Genomic DNA, 18437 nt, shown 5'->3' with positions numbered 1-18437 from the left:
GGGGTGTCTCTGGCAAGGGGAAGCCAGCAGAGTGGGCAGCAGCACAAAGTGGGTTGCAATTCTAGGACAGAGAGCATTCCAGGGAGTGCAGAGAAAATGCTGCTGTTCCAGGTGTGTCCCGAGGGAATGAATCTAATAGAAGAGACATCTTCATTGGAAACCAAGTTAATTTTTGGAGCCACAGCTAAAATAGTCATTCCCTCTTCTTCTTTCTCATCATCCCCACCACCACCTAACCTGAAATAGTAAGAGAAGTCATTAGAAGCAGGTCTGCTATGCAAAACAGAATGAACCTATTTAACAATAACGACCCCATCCATTCAGTAAAAGAGCACATGGCTGTGTCTTTGACTGTTGGTTCAACCAAAAAAAAAAAAAAAAAATTGCATCAACAGAAGAATGTCACTCAGGCAATTTCTAGATGCCAGGGCCCTTTAATTGTATCACCTCACAGAGCAGGAATAGGAATCCTTTTTGGGTTTATCCTCAGGATTTTAATGTTTTCTATTTTTAACCTTTAGAAGAGAAGATGAGACCCTGCAAACTAAAAGAAGCCATTATCCCTGCTGAAGTAATTTCAGCTCTGGGAGAGAGAGTCCAATTTAGCTCTTTAGGGTTTTGTTGTTGTTGTTGTTGTTAATTCTTCGCAAATTAGAGCAGGTGGTGAAAAGAAGAGTTGAGAAGCTGGAGAAATGGATATGTGGGTGCAGGAAATAGGGCCAGATATGCCAATGGGGTGCCTTCAAATCATACATCATGACATCCCCCTACTCCCAGCTGCTCCAGCCTGGACAGCAGAATACACTTCTGGCCACTCCTCTCTTTAATTCACCCTCTAGGATTCTGTCTGCATTCTTTTTCTACACTTAGGTGTCATCACTTCATTCCTGTGCTTAAAAACCACAGTGAATGCCACGCTGTCTTCAGAAATAAACGCAAACACTAAGGCAATGAGACACGAGGCCTTCCAGCCTGTCTCCTGGCTCCAGCCTCTTTTTCCAAGTCATCTCTGTGCTTAGCAGCCAGCAGCCAACAGCCATTGCCTGGCGCAGCACCTGCTACACATTCGGTTATATTTGTCCTGCAAATGTTAACTAGCTGTACCAGTCATTATCTCCTGTATATGACATGCACTACGCTTCTCCGGAGTTTGTATATTCAAGCCATCCCCTTTGCCAGGAACAGTCTTTCCCATTCCATTTGCTTGGGGAATAGGTCCTTATTCCTAATTCTTCTATTTAAATTTTACCTCTTTTCCGTAGCCTCCCCTAACATTCCTTCTATCCACCCACATACTCCAGGCAGAATTATTTTGGGTTACCATTCCATTTTATGCATTCCTCTGCTGTAGCAGCTCCTGGATTGTGTATACACTGATATGCTATAAAGAGATAATTGGGTTCCTAAGAAAATTTATCTTATCAGAATGGAATTTCAAACCAATTGATTCAGTGAGAGATAAAAGGGGTTGAGGTTAGGGCATTCGAGGCTCACAATAACAAAGTTAGTTTTCCTACAGGAATTTCAATAATAAAGGTGCTTTGTAGCTATCAGAGTATTTAATTGCAAGCTAAAAAGATCAAATTACTTTATCAAGAAAGACAAACAACTCATTGCCTCACAGGCCACACACCCCCCGGGCCTTTCCAACCTCAATCATCTTTGGGCTTGACCTTGCAAACTTTGCTGGCATCACAATTCATAATGCAAGTAAACTAAAGGACACAGCATGAACAAGCGTACAAAGAAAGCATCGCTCATGCCACTGTGGGACCTGGTGCTTTGTTCCCAGTAACTGTCATCCTGCTCATCACGGTCTAATCCCTAGTGACAAGCCTGTAGTGACCAATGGCAATCAGAGTAATGTAAATTATGTTTGCTTATTTATTGACCTTATGATCAATATCCAGTTTAATTAAGAAAATCCTTTCTGGCGGGGCACAGTGGCTCACACCTATAATCCCAGCACTTGAAAGGCTGAGGCAGGAGGATTGCTTAAGGCCAGGAGTTCAAGATCAGCCTGGGCAACATACAGAAACTCTGTCACTACACACAAAAAATAAACAATTAAAGCTTTAATTACATCCAGTATGCTGTTGGTTCTCAAACTTGGGTCTTCAACCCAGAGCTGGTCCTCCACACTCTAGACTTCCACATTCACCTTTCTTGACCTTTCTACCTGAAGCTCAAGATTCATCTATTCAAAATTGAACTCTTGATTCTATACTACTCCTCCCTAGTAGCCTTCTCTCTCAGCAAATACTTGTTATCCACAAGGCTGTAGAGGCCAGAAGCCTGGGAGTCTTTCTCCATTCATCTCTCTCCCTCATCTTCCATTTCCAAATCTCAAAACTGTTTCTTGAGTCCATCTCCATACACATCACCCTAGTCCAAGCCATGATCATCTTTCAGGTGAACCATGGCACGAGTCCCTCAACTCATCAGAGGTGGAGTGAGCTTTCTTGGATCCACTTGAATCTCCAAGTGGGACAGGGAAGGAGATAGGGGAAACTGGGAAGTCGTTCATCATACATTCATCGCCGACCCAAGGAAGTCACAGACTCTAATGCATTCCTAGACCAAATGAAATTATCACTTGGATTTCCCCCCTGCTTTTTGTGATTTGTGATGTGACCATTTCTTGTTAGCACACATATGGTTAGAGTTGAGAATACTTCATGAAATGTTAGTATTGGAAAACACTTTGAGATCTCTATGATGGGTCTATAATAAATGCCTGTGTCACAGAATTGTTGGGAGAAGGAGATGAGATAATTCACATAAAGAGTTTAGCATACTTCTCAATAAATATCCGTATTTTATTATAAAGGGTTAATTGTCTATTCCACTCACTCAGTTTATGACAATAAAATCTTGTTATCAGTATATAGAAGTTTGGAATGAGGGATGACAGCGTATCCAACTCATGCTACACACTAAGCAAGCTCTAGTCAAAGTCAAGAGTAAAGCTAATTAACTGGATAATGCAGGACCTTTATTATCAATTCAGCAATCTTGGAGTGACAAAGTTGAATAAGACAAAATCTCTGCTTGGTGTCCTCCCATCTAGAAGAAATGCAATACATTAATAAACTGAGGTCTTTCTCCTACAGACAGAGCTTTCTTTCTTTCCCTTTCTTTCTCTTTCTTTCTCTTTCTCTTTCTTTCTTTCGTCCTTTCTTCCTTTCTTCCTTCTTTCCTTCTTCCTTTCAGAGACAGACATTGTTCTTGCTCTTTCACCCAGCTAGAGTACAGTGGCACAGTCATAGCTCACTGCAGTCTCAAACTCCTTGGCTCCAACGATCCGCTCACCTCAGCTTCTCGAGCAGCTAAGATGACAGGAGAGCACTACCATGCTTAGCCAATTATTTGTCCCATGGACAAAGAAGTGGGAAATAATGACATAAAGTGACCACTCCAAAATAAAACTTCTTATTTTGAGAAAATGCCCTCCGATCTTTAATTGGTTTGTGGTTCTACACATCAAACAGAAAGCCAATTCATTTATTTGCCATTCACGAATTTTGCGATTAGTTTATCTTGCAGGATTTAACTGCTTAATATTAGACATTCAGGGGTGCTTTGTTTTTATGGCTCAGACAGTGCTAATTTGAATATTCTTAAACTAAAATGGCCACAGCTCTTTCCCATGGTAGAAAACCAAGGCTTTAACCATACATTTGTCCAGTGTAGTATTGGACCAGAGATGTTTTCTAGAAGAAATCTTAGCCATATCCAGGGGCACTCACCTAAAGCGAGGTATGGAGGGGTAAAATGGTTCCATTTTTACAAAAAGACATCAACCCTCCTCAAGAGTCGGCTGAACATTACAGCATATGACTCCTCACTTAATCCATACCATAATACATGTTCTCCTGTAGCCATCCACATGTATCCTTGAATTCCCTGCCACATGATTCTTATCAAAAGTCTATCTGTAGGCTGGGTGTGATGGCTCATGCCTGTAATCCCAGCACTTCGGGATGCCAAGGCAGGTGGGTCACCTGAGGTCAGGAGTTGGTCACCAGCCTGACCAACATGGTGAAACCCCATCTCTACTAAAAAATACAGAATTAGCCAGGTGTGATGGCACATGCCTGTAATTCCAGCTACTTGGGAGGCCAAGGCAGGAGAATCACTTGAACCCAGGAGACAGAGGTTGCAGTGAGCCAAGATAGTAACATTGCACTCCAGCCTGGGCAACATGAGCAAAGCTCGTCTCAAAAAAAAAAAAAAAAAAAAGGTCTATTTGTGGAAATAATAGTTAAGATATTATGCATCTAGTCTTTTGGATTGCAGATAAAGTATCTCAAATCCATTTTGTAATGGGGCATTATATATGTAACTAATTAATCAGGGTGATTTCAGACAAGCCATTTTACCTCTTTTCACCTTAGTTTCTGCACTGGTACCATGAAGTAATTGGTCTGGGTGACTTCAAAGTGTTTTCCAATATTAACATTTCATGAAGTATTCTCAACTCTAACCATATGTGTGCTAACAAGAAATGGTCACATCACAAATCACAAAAAGCAGGGGAGAAATCCAAGTGATAATTTCATTTGGTCTAGGAATGCATTAGAGTCTGTGACTTCCTTGGGTGGGTGATGAATGTATGATGAACGACTTCCCAGTTTCCCCTAACTCCTTCCCTGTCCCACTCGAAGATTCAAGTGGATCCGAGGAAGCTCACTCCACCTCTGATGAGTTGAGGGACTCGTGCCATGGTTCACCTGAAAGATGATCATGGCTTGGACTAGGGTGATGTGTATGGAGATGGACTCAAGAAACAGTTTTGAGATTTGGAAATGGAAGATGAGGGAGAGAGATGAATGGAGAAAGACTCCCAGGCTCTGGCCTCTGTAACCTTGTGGATAACAGAAGTATTTACCGAGAGAGAAGGCTACTAGGGAGGTGTAGATTGGGGGTGGGTATAGAATCAAGAGTTCAATTTTGAATAGATGAACCTTGAGCTTCAGGTGGAAAGGTCAAGAAAGTTGGATGTAGAAGTCTGGAGTGTAGAGGACAGCTCAGGGTTGAAGACCCAAGTTTGAGAACCATCAGCATACAGGATGTGATTAAAGCTTTAGGACTGGATAAAATCACCAAGGGTCAGAGCACAGAGAGAGACAAGAATGGGCTTTTTCCCCATTTCCTAGACCTGTTAGATCTTTATCCTAGTCTCCTTCCCCTGCCAGTCTTCCCCATAGTTACCCTTAATCGATCAAGTAATTATTGAATAAACTGAATATATTTTCTTAATGAATCATTTTAATCAGAGATCTTACTTACATTTCTCTATGTTTCAGAGTTCTCTTATTCAACAGTGGGAATTTAATGAGAATTAGGTCAAATACTTTCTCAAATCCAGAGCCTTCTCCAAAGAGCCATTCTTATCTGGCCCACACAATCACAGGTTGGCATTATTCATGTGCATTCGTTCCCACTCCCCAGCCCCTGGTGGCTTCTAAAAGCTCTTTGAGGGGAAGGAGCATAACTGGTCAATCCTTGAATCCATCACAGCACTTACCACAGTACCAAGTCAGCACAGATTTGCTGACTAACCTAATGGCCATTCTTAAGTCAGGGTCTTTGGGGTATTGAAGCGTGAATATGAAATGTATGAGCCAAAGATTTGACCTGGCCTTGGACCCAAAGGGAGATTCACTGGCTTATGACATAAAAACTCAGGAAAAGCAGGGGTGGGGTTGGCCTTGTGGAACAGCTAGAGCCTTCTCCAGTACCAATAGGGTCTCCTCCCCATCCTGTTTCCACTTCTTGCTGAGTGTTAGCCTTGTGTGCTATTACTCCTGGGCTTACATCTGCATTACACTTAACACTCTCACAAATCATCCTGTTTATTTACTTGTTTGTTACCTGCTTTCCTTCTTCCCACCCCCTGCATCATGTAAACTCCCTAGAAAGAGGGAGTTGCATCTGTCTTGTTCACTGCCACTTCCCCAGATAGAAAAGTACCTCTGCCTAGGTGGATACTTTGTAAATATTTTAGGAATGAATGAATGACTGGCTTCCTCAGGCAATAGGCAAAGGCACTGTCCCAATTTGATCATCTCTAAGTCCAGTCACTGTGTCCAGGGGTTTGAGGTACTATGATGGGTTCATCTTGAGTCACTCATGCCCCTGTGTCCAGTGATCGGGAGGAGGCACAGCACCAGAAGTAGAACAGAAAAAAACCTAGAGGTGAAAAGGAGAGAGCAACAAGTAGTGTAACAAGTAGTGTCTTAGGCTCTGCTGAGTGAAAGGCACTCTTGTTTCTGAGCTCTCTTTGGAAATATGTGGGCATTGTGCCTTTCAGACTTCTCATTGCTGAATTATAATGACTTGGACATACTTTGAAGACAGATTCTCTGAGCAATATAGTTCAACCTTGAGTATATAACACTATTCTTCAAACCAAAATTCAAAATGCATAATTTGATAAATGTAAGGACAAGATGCCACATCCAAATCAGAGCCTTTCCAAATATTTCATGACAGATGTTGTTTGTTCCTGTGGGCATCCATTCCAAGTTAGCTGGAAAGCCATTCACCATTTGAGCCTTGACTCCATTAATGGCATTTATGCGGGTAAAGGCTGGCACTAGCTCACTCACATCATTCCCAGACTTGCTTGCCTTTCATATCCAGCATTGAGTCCAATTTCCCTTAACCACTTGGAAAAGTGGCAAATTATAGGGAACAAATGTCCCTTCCAGCAGCAGGAGAGACACCTGCCTAGTGAATCAGCAGTTATGCAGATGGTGAGATAGAGAAGCCAAGCAGGAAGGATCTGAAGTCTGTTGTCCTGATCAACAATCAGTGCCAAAGCCATCTTTCCCCTCTCTAGTCCTGCTGGGATGAACCACGTGACTTTCCACACAAATGTAGGTCATTTAAAATGCTGTCGGCAAGCTGCTGTTTCTTAATGCCAAGACACTGGAAAACCTATAGTGACTAGAAATTATTTCCAAGCCGGTGCTTCTCACTTAAAACAGAGAATCCAGATTTTGAAAGCTACATTCTTGTATTCTACACTCAAAGCCATGATTATCATTCAGTGTTGCCCAAATATCCACCAAGTCTGTATGGGTGTGTGTTGGAGAAGGGAGGAAATAGGAGGAACGGAAAGACAGCATGGGGTCTTGTTTTTAAAGGCAGGAGTTATCATTTTACAATTTAGTTTTGAAGGTATTTAAAAACATTATACTTCTAGGAAGAATGAAAATATAGTCTTTTATGCCAAGATCTGGAAACATTTGGCCTTTAGTTTGGCTGAGAAAGAAAAATATCTGTTTCACTGATTGAATTTACCATTTTGCAAAAGTATTTCTGTTTAATTCATGAAATTTAATCATCATCCATGCTGGGATTTATTGCTTCTCATTAATGCTCCCTTTGAAGAGGAGTGGAAAGACCTAGGGTTGGGAGGAAAGAAGGATTCTTTCCAAAGTACTATAAGACTTAATTTGGACTTCATTAAATCTCATTAGCTCAGAATTTATGACACTTCGGACAGAGAGTGATCTGGTCTTCATCTTGGTTTAATCTATGAAACAGTGATTTTTCTTTGCAGGTGAATGATATAAATAAGGTCTTATGGGAAGAGTCTATATACATGGTAGAATAAATATTCATTAGATACTTTCTTTTTCATATATGTGCTATGCTGATTTCAAAATGGTTAATATTTTCATTAAAGAAAATGGATGGAGATTACCTCTTGACAATATTTTTCTACTTTGCTTACTGTCACTTATTTATTTGCACTCTATGCACTTACAAAAAGAGGACTTAAGCCAGCCTACAAAAAGGGGCATATTTACACAGGTAAAATTAAAATCAAACAGAAATGTTTAAACAGATTTTCACTAAATTCGGAGGATATTTTGGGGATGGTGATACGGTTTGGATTTGTGTCCCCGCCCAACTCTCATGTTGAATTGTAATCCCCAGTGTTGGAGGTGGGGCCTTGTGGGAGATGATTGAATAATGAGAGTGATTTCCACCTTGGTGCTGTTCTCATTATAGTGAATGATTTCTCATGAGATTTGGTTGTTTATAAAAGTGTATAGAACCTCCCCCTTCTCTATCTTGCTCCTACTTTGGCCATGTGAGACATGACTGCCTCCTCTTTGCCATCTACCATAATTGTAAGTTTCCTGAGGCCTCCCTAGAAGTTGAGCAGAGGCCAGCATCAGGCTTCCTGTACAGCCTGTGGAACTGTGAGCCAATTAAACCTCTTTTCTTTAAAAATTACTCACTCTCTCAGGTATTTCTTTATAGCAATGTGAGAATGGGCTAATACAGATGGTCTATCTTAAAATATGCAGTGAATGTGAAGTTCATTTTGAAGAGTCCTGGGAAGTGCTGCAAAAAGATAGTATAGCAATTTTATGAGAAAGCCCAAAACAATAATGACTTCAACAAAGTGAAAGTTTATTTCTGCCTCCACCTAAGAGAAGCTTCAAGTTAGGCAGTCCAGAACTAACAGGGTGACTCTCCAGACACTAGGGACCTGGGGAAGCATTATTTGGCTCCATCATCCTCATGCTGGCTTCCATCTTTTGTGACACCTCCTAGTCCAAGATGACTGCTGGTATGCCAGTGTGCTACCCAGTCAATAGGTAGGATGAAAAGAGGAAGACAAACGAGTACTCCTCCAATGAATGGGTCATCACACTTTAAGCAACCTCCCTAGAAATCCCACACAAAACTGACACAGCTCATTGGCCAGAATTTATTAATGTGACCACACCTTGCTCCAAGGGAGCTTTTGTTAATAAAGGAAAAGAAGAGAATGGATGCAGTGTAGACCCAACCAGCCCCTGCCATAAATAGATAGCCATACTCCCGAGCAACTGAAATTGTGGTAGAATCAGAGGGAAGAAATAGAAAATTAGGAGTAAAGAAAGTACAAGAATTTATGCAGTCTCTATGATTAAATAACAGATTTAACATTGAACTTCTTGATAACCAAGACAAAAGGGAAATAATTATTTTTACTAAAGAAACAAATATATCAATTCCTCAGTAGAGGCAATGTTTTTCCCAGAATTAAATTCTATAATGTTTCTCTCACTGGGACCACATATAAAAATAATAGCCACATGTGCTGAATTTTTAAAATTACTTTCATTATTAAATATTCTATCCCATTGTTCTCTATACAAATACTCACCCATGCATGTCCAATTTCTGTTTTAGAAAACGTGGTCACCATAAGTATTGGAAACAGTGAAAGACATAATTGAATGTTCTTGATAAGCTCTGCAGGGAGTGTAAAAAGTGATTCTGTGGAGATCAGTAGGAGGGATGAACTAGAAATATCATAGTGGTGCCGTCCATGGCACCAACAAAGGTTTTATCGTCCAGGGAGATTTTGATTCTAGGCATGATTAAGTTCTGGACTGGCTCAGCTTAATGGAAGTGCACAGAGATGGAAACAAGCACCAGCAACAAGATAGCTGTTAGGAAGACCACGGGTGTCTTCGCTGGCACCATCTGTGCATTCACTACCTGTAGGAAGACACATGGGAAGCCAAATCTTCTGATGGTCCACACTTAGGACTTGTGATGAGAAATCTCTATCGGGGCATCAAAACCCTACAATTAGTTCATTTTCTTCTCAAGGCAGATCTACATGCAAATCCCAAGTTTGCTTTGAAAACAAGGAAAGTTAAGTAATATGCAAACTATGTAAGGGCATTGAGCTAAGACCCATTAACCACATAGATGTGATAGTTTTGCCTAGAGATTGGAAATCACAGAAATCTTTTGGCTAAGATTCTTCTTCCCTAGACAGTGTCTGAATGGGCTTGGCCAACATTTGCCCCTTTGCTCTCCTCTTTCTAGGTTCCTGTGGCTGCCCCAAACCCTTTGGGTTGCAACTCTCTTTAATGAGGTCACTACAGTCATCCAGGATAGCTCATGTCCTACTGACCTGAGAAGGTTTTGTCTCTTTCATGTGATCTTTCACTTTTTCATTCTTCTTCATCAAGTATGTCTCTGTCAGGTTGACACCAAGAGGGCAATACAAGGTCGTGTGAAGTCGCCAAATACAGGTCTTCAAGTGACCTTCTAGAAACACCAAGAACACAGCATAAGAATCCAGTGGCTGCCATATATTGAGGGCCGGCTGTGAAAGCCACTGCTCTGGGAAGTTTTATGTATACTTTATCATGAAATCCATACAATAACTCTAGTGGAAACTATTATTATTTCCATCTTACAGCTAAGAAAACTGAAACTTGCAAAGTGCATTTGCTTCCTAGGGTTGCCATAACCAATCAATACAAACTTGGTGGCTTAAAACAACTAAAATACATTCTCTCACAGTTTTTGAGGCCAGAAGTCTAAAATCAGGGTGTTGGCAGGGCCACACTCCCTCCAAAGACTCTACAGGACCATCTATTCCTTGCCTCTCCAGCATCTGGTGTAGCGACATCCTTCCAATCTCTCCTCCATCTTCACGTCACCTTCTCCTCTGTGTGTCTTCTCTCTTTCTTTTCTATTATAAGGACACTTGTCATTGTGAAACCAGCCCAATTTCCCCATATAACTTGTGTTTTTTCTTTTTTTGGATAAACATTGAAATTGACCATCCCAGTCTTAAAGCTTGAGAAACAACATTTGTCTTATCTGAGTTCCTTTCTGAGGAAACTGACCATCAGGCCTCCCAGATAGTATCAAGGAACTGAAACTTTCCAGATCACCACATCCAGACTGTGAGATGCCACACAACCCCTCATTTGACCACCTCCTGTCTGTGGTCAATTCATCTTCCTTGCCCGCCCCCAATTTCTGTTTTATATAAACCCCCTAACTTTAGTCAGTTGTAAGGATGGATCTGAGATTTGTGTCCTGTCTTCCAGCTGACATCATTCACATAAAGCCTTTCTTCCCTGGCAAAACATATTGTCTCAGTGATTGGCTTCCTGTATGTCAAGTTTGGCAACAACTGAATGTAGGGTCCATCCAGATGATCCAGGATAATCTCATGTCAAGATTTTTAAATTAAGTACATGTTTTAAGGCCTATGTTCCAAATAAGGTCATATTCACAAGTTCTGGGATTAGGATATGGACATATCTTTTTGGAGGCCACCATTCAGTCCACTGCAGGGAGGTTAGGTCTTGATCTAGAACACTTAAAGAGTAATTTTTGGCTACACAGAATGGATGTGGATGGGAATATGAAAGACCACACCTACTTTTTCAAGAATAAGCCTAGAGCCTATGAACCTTAAAAATAGGACATATTCAGCCTCATACAAACCCAACTGCCAAGGTTCTCTGCCTATACACTTTTAGCCTTCTCCCACTGACAAGTATAGGAGAGGACAAAAAAAGTGAGTTGCTTGTTAATCACAATCCTCTGGTGCCCAGGTAGACTCTCTACTGGGGACGCTTCCTCTTTGGAGGGACTGGGTAGGACCAACATTGAGAATCACATTACTGATGAGTTAAAGAAAGATAAATACAAAGCAGCTCTCTGGATAATAGGGTTGAGCATAGAATCTGTTTCAGTTTCACTGGCTCCCCATTAGTCTGACCTCTTCAATAATAGATGGAACTATGAGAGCTCCTGCCACAGTTGAGTGGGTCACTGGCAGTTTTGTCCAACAGGTGTGGCAGCTTCTGCAGAGCATCGGCTCTATGTGTGCCTCCTAACACATCTACCACATGCCACGTTCTGTGCTGTGTCCTGGGGATAAAATACCATTCAGCCATGCTCCCTGCTGCCAAAGTGCTTAAGAGGAGAAGACAAACCAGTAAACAAATAAATGTGCAAGGCAAGATATAAGCATTGCAGTAACACAAACTTCAACACAGAAGAGGGAATGATTCATTTCTAGCAGAGGCAGAACTCAGGGATGTTGTTGTTGTGTTGTTTTGTTTTGTTTTGTTTTGTTTTTGAGTGAAGGTCTCACTTGTCACCCAGGCTGGAGTGTGGTGGCATGATCACAGCTCACTGCAGCCTCGACCTCCCAAGCTCAAGCAATCCTCCTGCCTCAGCCTCCTAAGTAGCTGTGACTGCAGGCACATGCTACCGTACCCGGCTAGTTTTTGTGCTTTTTGCAGAGATGGGTTTTTGCCACGCTACCCAGGCTGGTCTTAAACTTCTGGGCTCAAGCCATTCCCCTACCTCAACCTCCCAAAGTGCTGGGATTCCAGGCATGAGCCACCACACCCACCCTCAGGAATGTTTTTCAAGGAGGTACTGGGTTCTTTTTTTAACCCGAGATTGTACAGTCAGTAGTCAAAGCAGCTGGAATGAGGAGCCTGGCTCCAAACACATTCCCAATATTCTTTTAATCCCATGAAGACATTCGTGCAAGGGCACAACTAATGACATAGAAGTATGCACCCCAGATGGTCTGACCTGCTCCAAATGAGAACTTAGAATACCCGCAGGGGTGGAAGCAATATTTGTCTGTGTCCCCTTTGTGAAATGCCACCTGTCTCACCTGGCTGCTGAAGATGGAAGATGCAATAGCAAAATAAGATTTCTCTTTCAGAAGTTGTCCTAGACCATTGGCTTGCTGACTCCATGGTTGGGGCAAGCAGAAAACCAGATGGTCATACTCTGTTTTTTTTCTTGAAAAAGTACTTTCATTGCATATTTTCTCCAAAAATTTAATCTTTTAACATTTAATAGTTTAAACCGATTTCTCTTCATTAATCTAATTAGTAAGATAAGTTCACATACTCTTTAGGGTAAAGGCAGCATCCTTTCATCTCTGTAGCCCCCACCAGATCTAGCCCAGATTCCTGCATGCAGTACGTAGGCACGATAATTTTACTGTATCAAGTGGAGCTCTACTCAGCATCCCTATATGACATGAAAACCCGTAAGAATTCAAGTCGTGTTTGTTTTATCATAAGTTCAAAGCAATAAAGCCTGTGGATAATATAATCTGGTGAGTAATTATTGTCTGAATGAAAGATTGGTTTACGTATTATTCTAAATTTATTTTAGGCCACTGAAAATAATGAGCTCCAAGTGATAATATGGTAACACAACTACCTCCCATGAAGAGGCTAAATGTCTTACAGGAGTGGACCACATTTGGAGCTTGCTGGGAGCTAAGAGTTGTGCGCCAGGATTATTTTGTTTCATTTATTTATTTTTCTTTATTTTTTTGAGATGGAGTCTCGCTTTGTCACAGACTGGAGTGCAGTGGCATGATCTTGGCTCACTGCAACCATAACTTTCTTTCTCCTGATACTTTCCTTCATTACCCTTCTCCTCATTCAATCAGTCAGTCTATCCCAGGAGGGCTCCGACAACACCCCAGGAGCCTCCTCCTGGCTTTGGTTCCTAAAAGCCTGAAGCCCTAGATAGGAGACCACATTTTGGAAGAAGGGAGACTTTCCCTAACGATCAAGCAAGAATTCCCTGGACTGTGGGGTGGGAAAATGGAGGTGAGGTGATGAGGTTATAGGCACTGGGAGGTTCTGACACAGGGGACCCAGCAGTCTGCTTTCTGGTATATCCAGCAAGAGCTCAGAGAGGAGAGGGCTGGCTTGTGAAACTAAGCAGGCATGTTACTGTGACCCCGTAGTCGTGGAGAGAGCACCCAGACCCAAAGGACCTCTGTGGATGGGACACAGACAGCTTAGTGACAAACTGAACAGACCGTCCCTGCAGCATCTCTTAGTAAGTCTCCACAGGCTGTCTTTCCAACAAAGTTGGACCAGCAGTTGAAGTCAATACTTCAACTGCTTGTACTAAAAATATTTGTGCTTTTTTGTCTGTGGAGGAGTTGCTGAACACATACAGTCGAATTTTCTGAAGTTACATATGATGCAACTCTTCCTTGCTATCCAGAGTTGAGAAGGGGATGGAAAAACACTCATGCCTAGTGCTGATGGGTGCTGCGTGCAGGACCATTTGGCAAATGTTATCACAACCTTTAAAAGCATGCAGACCACTGGTCTCTGTACCTCGACTGCTACACATATATTCATTCCAAGAAATATTCAATTTTGTTCCAAATATTACAAAATCAAGAACTTAGTAACAAGAACGTTCAGTGGGGCATTGTTCACAATAGAAAAATACTATAGAAAACTACCAAACTCTCCAATCACAGGGCTGAATGAATCCTGGGAAGGTGAAAGCTCTCGCAACCTACCTAACTGAACTGACCTCCTTTTCCTCTGTAAAACCTGATGACTGAGGCCACAGCCCTGCCGGTGGGCCTGTGTGGATGAGGGTACTCAATACTCCAGCTCCCGCCAGCTGAGGTGTGAGTTTAGTAAGAGTCTGTTGGCTTTGCCCCCCAAAGTAGTTTATGGCAGCTGTATGCATTAATTTTATCTCATAATATAACTAAATATTATGCAAACTGATGAAGTGTGCATGCAGAGAGAAAATGTGTTTCTATGAAAACTATGCTAAATGCCTAGGAAAGACTTCATAAATGGAAAGTTGCCAAAGAATTGCTGCAGAATGAGATGTGGGTGAAACAACTATAAATGAGTGGGAAAAATTTTGAGGATTTCACACCAGAATTGATTGGCTGTATCTTTAAGTTCTCACTCCACATTAAAGACACAAAAACTGGAGATGTAGATGGTGCCATCATGGGTGTGGTTTAGGTGAGACAAAGAGCTAGCACTCCAGCTAGCAAGTCTTGTGCTCTGTGCAAAAGACTGGTGAGTGAATATGCATTTTTTATGCTTTCATTGGAACTAAAATGCTTAAGGTACATATGTGAAATTGTCCAGGATTCCAAAATCTTATCAGTTTTTTCTATTAATTAAGCAGCTGCTGAGGCATTGAACAAAAGGAAGACTACTGCATATTCATAGAAAGAAATGTTCTTCATTCAGAACGAAAAGCTAGAAGAGTATATTTTGACAGACCTTCACAATATATTGTCAAATGAAAAAACTCAGGTTAAAAATAGGCACAGTGGAATCTCATTCATGTAAAAACTGTGTGTGTCAAAAATAAATCCTTTTTTTTTTTAGACAGAGTCTCATTCTGTTGCCCAGGCTGGAGTGCAGTGTCAGGATCTCCTCTCACTGTAACCTCCGCCGGCCGAGTTCAAGCGATCCTCCTGCCTCAGCCTCCCAAGTAGCTGAGATTACAGGTGCCCCCCGCCACCATGCCTGGCTAATTTTTGTATTTTTAGTAGGCTGGTCTGGAACTCCTGACCTCGAATGATCCACCTGCCTCAGCCTCCCAAAGTGCTGGGATTACAGGCATGAGCCACTGCGCCTGGCCCAAAATAAACACACTTTTAAAAACGTCTGAGTGGTGGGAATATGAGTGATTTTTGTTTCCTTTTTCATGCTTTTGATATCTTCTTATACATCTACAATAAATACTTTGTAGAAAAAATAAAATTACAAGAAAGTAGATTTTTGGTTAGAAAAAATATATACATTTGTACCTAGAGAGCCCAGAGACGAGGACAGAATGCCAGTGGCTGGGGCTAGGCTTTCCCATGAGAAGCCTGGGAAGACCAAGCCTGACCCAGTGGCATGCTCCCCACCCCCGGGCATCTGCAGGGTGTTCAGTAAGGGGGTGCCAATGGGCATCTTTCCCACCACCTGGGCTCGCAGATCTCAGGCTGACTCTCCCAGCTGGCAGTGATCACTCTTGGTGTCTCATGCAGTGACAGTCAGGTGGTGACAGGGCTGAGGTCATTCAAGGGCTTCTTCACTGGCTGTCTGGCACCTGGGCTGGAACCTGGAACAGCTGGGGCTCCCTCGGGCATCTCCTCCTTCTCCTCTCCCTCTCTTTCCTCCTCCTCTTCTTCTTCCTTTTCTCTTCCTCCTCCCTATCCTTCTCCTCCTTACCTCCTCCTTGTTCTTCTTTCCTCTTTTTCCCCTTTCTCCTCCACTTCGTCCTTTTCCTCTTCATCTGCTCTCTCCTCCTTCTTCTCTCTCTTCCCTCTCCAACATCCTCTTTGTCTTCTTCTTCCCTCCCTCCCTCCTTCTATATAGGGCAGCTAGACCTGTATTTGTGTGTGTGTGTGTGTGTATATACACACTATATATTAAAAATATATATAATATTTTAAAATATTATATAAAATATATATTTAAATTATATAAAATATATAATATATATTTTATATATAATAAATATTTTTAATATTTTTATAAATTTATAAATATTTTTATATATTTTATATATATACATATACACTATATATTTTTAAATATATATAGTGTGTATGTGTATATATATGTATATATATGTATTTAAAACCCTGCATTTTTATTTAAGCCTTAGACCGCTCCAGCTTCTGTCTGAGGTGCCTTCTCCAAATGCACAATTCCACTGGGGAAGGATCACTGACTGGGTGGTGTGAACAGTAGAAATGTATTGTCTTACAGTTCTGGAAGTTAGATCCAAGTGTCAACAGGGTTGGTTCTTCCTGGAGGCTCTGAGGGAGACTGTTCCAGGCCTCTCCTCCACCCTCTGATCATTCGCTGGAAATCTCTGCTGTTTCTGGGCTTGAGGTAGCAGAACTCCAGTCTTCACACTATGTCGTCCCTGTGTCTCGGTGTCTGTGTCCAAATTTCCTCTTTTTTCTCAGGACACCTGTCATACTGGAATAAGGGCCCACCCTACTCCAGTCTGGCCTTATCTTAACTTTACACATATAGCAACCCTATTTCCAAATAAGCTCGCATTCTGAGGCGCTGGGGGTTAGGACTTCAACATACGAACTTTTGGGGGACATGGTGGAACCCATAACAGCCAGGGACTCCTCTCCTGCCAAGCACATCATAAGGACCTACTGGATTCGACCCACTTTGCCTGTGGCACTGTGCCTCTGTGCCTGTCTAGAGGGCCAGTCTGCGTGTTTGATTTCATTCAGAAAGTTTTCCTCAATGCCTCCCACACATGCTGAGAACATGGAGCAGAACAGAGCAGGAGGCTTCCCCGAAGCCATTCTCATGAGTGCCACGTTCCTTTTCATCAAAAGATTTGGTCCTAGCAGACACCCGAGGGAGGTGAGCTTTTTCCAAAGCTCAGAGAGTTTTCAGGCTGAAACTTCCCACCCTGCATGGTAAGCTTACCTTCAAGCCCCCATTCAGGAAGGTCACTTGCGGTGTCTGACTGGCTCTGTTGGTTTGAGTTCTGTCTCCCTCTGAGAAGCCCTCCCCAGCATCCTCCGATCTCCCAGGGCCCCTCTGCAGGTGGTCTGCTTGTGTCTCCTCCCATATCTTCTCATCCCTTGGACTGGTCATGGCTTGTTTTCTTGTCTGCTCCCCACTGGACTGTAGATTAATGACGACAGGGACCTGGTCTCAGTCACTGCTGCGTCCTCTGTGCCCAGCCCAGAGCCTTACCCCCAACTGGGACAGAAGTCCACAAACTACATCCCCTGGGCCAAATTTCACCCCCCAACCACCTGTTTTTGTCTAGCCTGTGAACTTTTGTCTAGCCTGTGAACTAAGAATGGTTTTTACATTTTTTAACGGCTGGGAGGGAAATCCCCCAAAAGAATGATATTTTGTGACATGTGAAAGTGATATGAAATTCAAAGTTCAGTGTCCATAAAGTTTTACTGGAAAATAGCAATGCTGATTCATTTATATATTGTCTATGGCTTCTTTAGCCCTACAATAGCAGAATTGAGTAGATGCAACGGAGGCCATCTGTCTCCCCAAACAGAAAATATTTATAACCTGTTTCCTTACAGAAAAAGTATGTGCCAACTACTCTACTAGACACTGGGGAGAAGGATGTTGACTGATGATGAAACAATTGGATAAATGGTCCCCAGAGCCCACGCAGCTCAAGCTGCCTTGTGCTATTAGCTATTTTTATAGGTGAGATCCTGAAGGCAGGGATTGGGTCTTCTTTCTCTTTTTTGGCTCCACCATGGGGTCAGAAGGTCTTGGAAAATGTTGATACTGATTTACTGCTTTGGACACCAGGAAGCGGTGGTGCACGGAAGGGCATGGAGACATGGGTGCTCCTTCATCGCTGGTTGGTGAAGTCCTTCACCCTTGGTCTGGAGGTCAGCCTGTGGTTGCTGTGGTGCATTGTCTCAGCTGGGAGACCATCCCTGCATGCTCTGTGAGAGGAGACGTGAGGGCTGCAGACCTGCTAGAAGCCAGGGAGAACACCACCGGGTCTGCTGTCGGACAAAGTATTTGACTTTCAAGTGAAAAACAAACCTAGGGCACAAAGGAGAAAGTACAGATATCAGGGACTGACAGGGCTGTCCCTGTTTTTTCTAATTCTGTGACTTTAACACAAGCTGCTGCACCTTTGTTTTCTCATCTGTAAACTGGGGACAGTAATGGCTGTCCTAGGATCTCAGAAAGGTGATGGATGTATTAAAAGATGTAGAGAGATGTCTTTTCGTATCTCAGCAATTGGAATCAATACTCAGCCATTCAATAAATACTGAATGCCTACTATGCACCAGGCACTGTTTCAGGCTTGTGGGATATATCAGT

This window comes from Chlorocebus sabaeus, chromosome 24 (assembly GCF_047675955.1).
Source record: "Chlorocebus sabaeus isolate Y175 chromosome 24, mChlSab1.0.hap1, whole genome shotgun sequence".
Classification (NCBI taxonomy): Eukaryota; Metazoa; Chordata; class Mammalia; order Primates; family Cercopithecidae; genus Chlorocebus; species Chlorocebus sabaeus.
The sequence above is the reverse complement of the archived record's forward strand: the minus strand, read 5'-3'. Positions refer to the sequence as shown.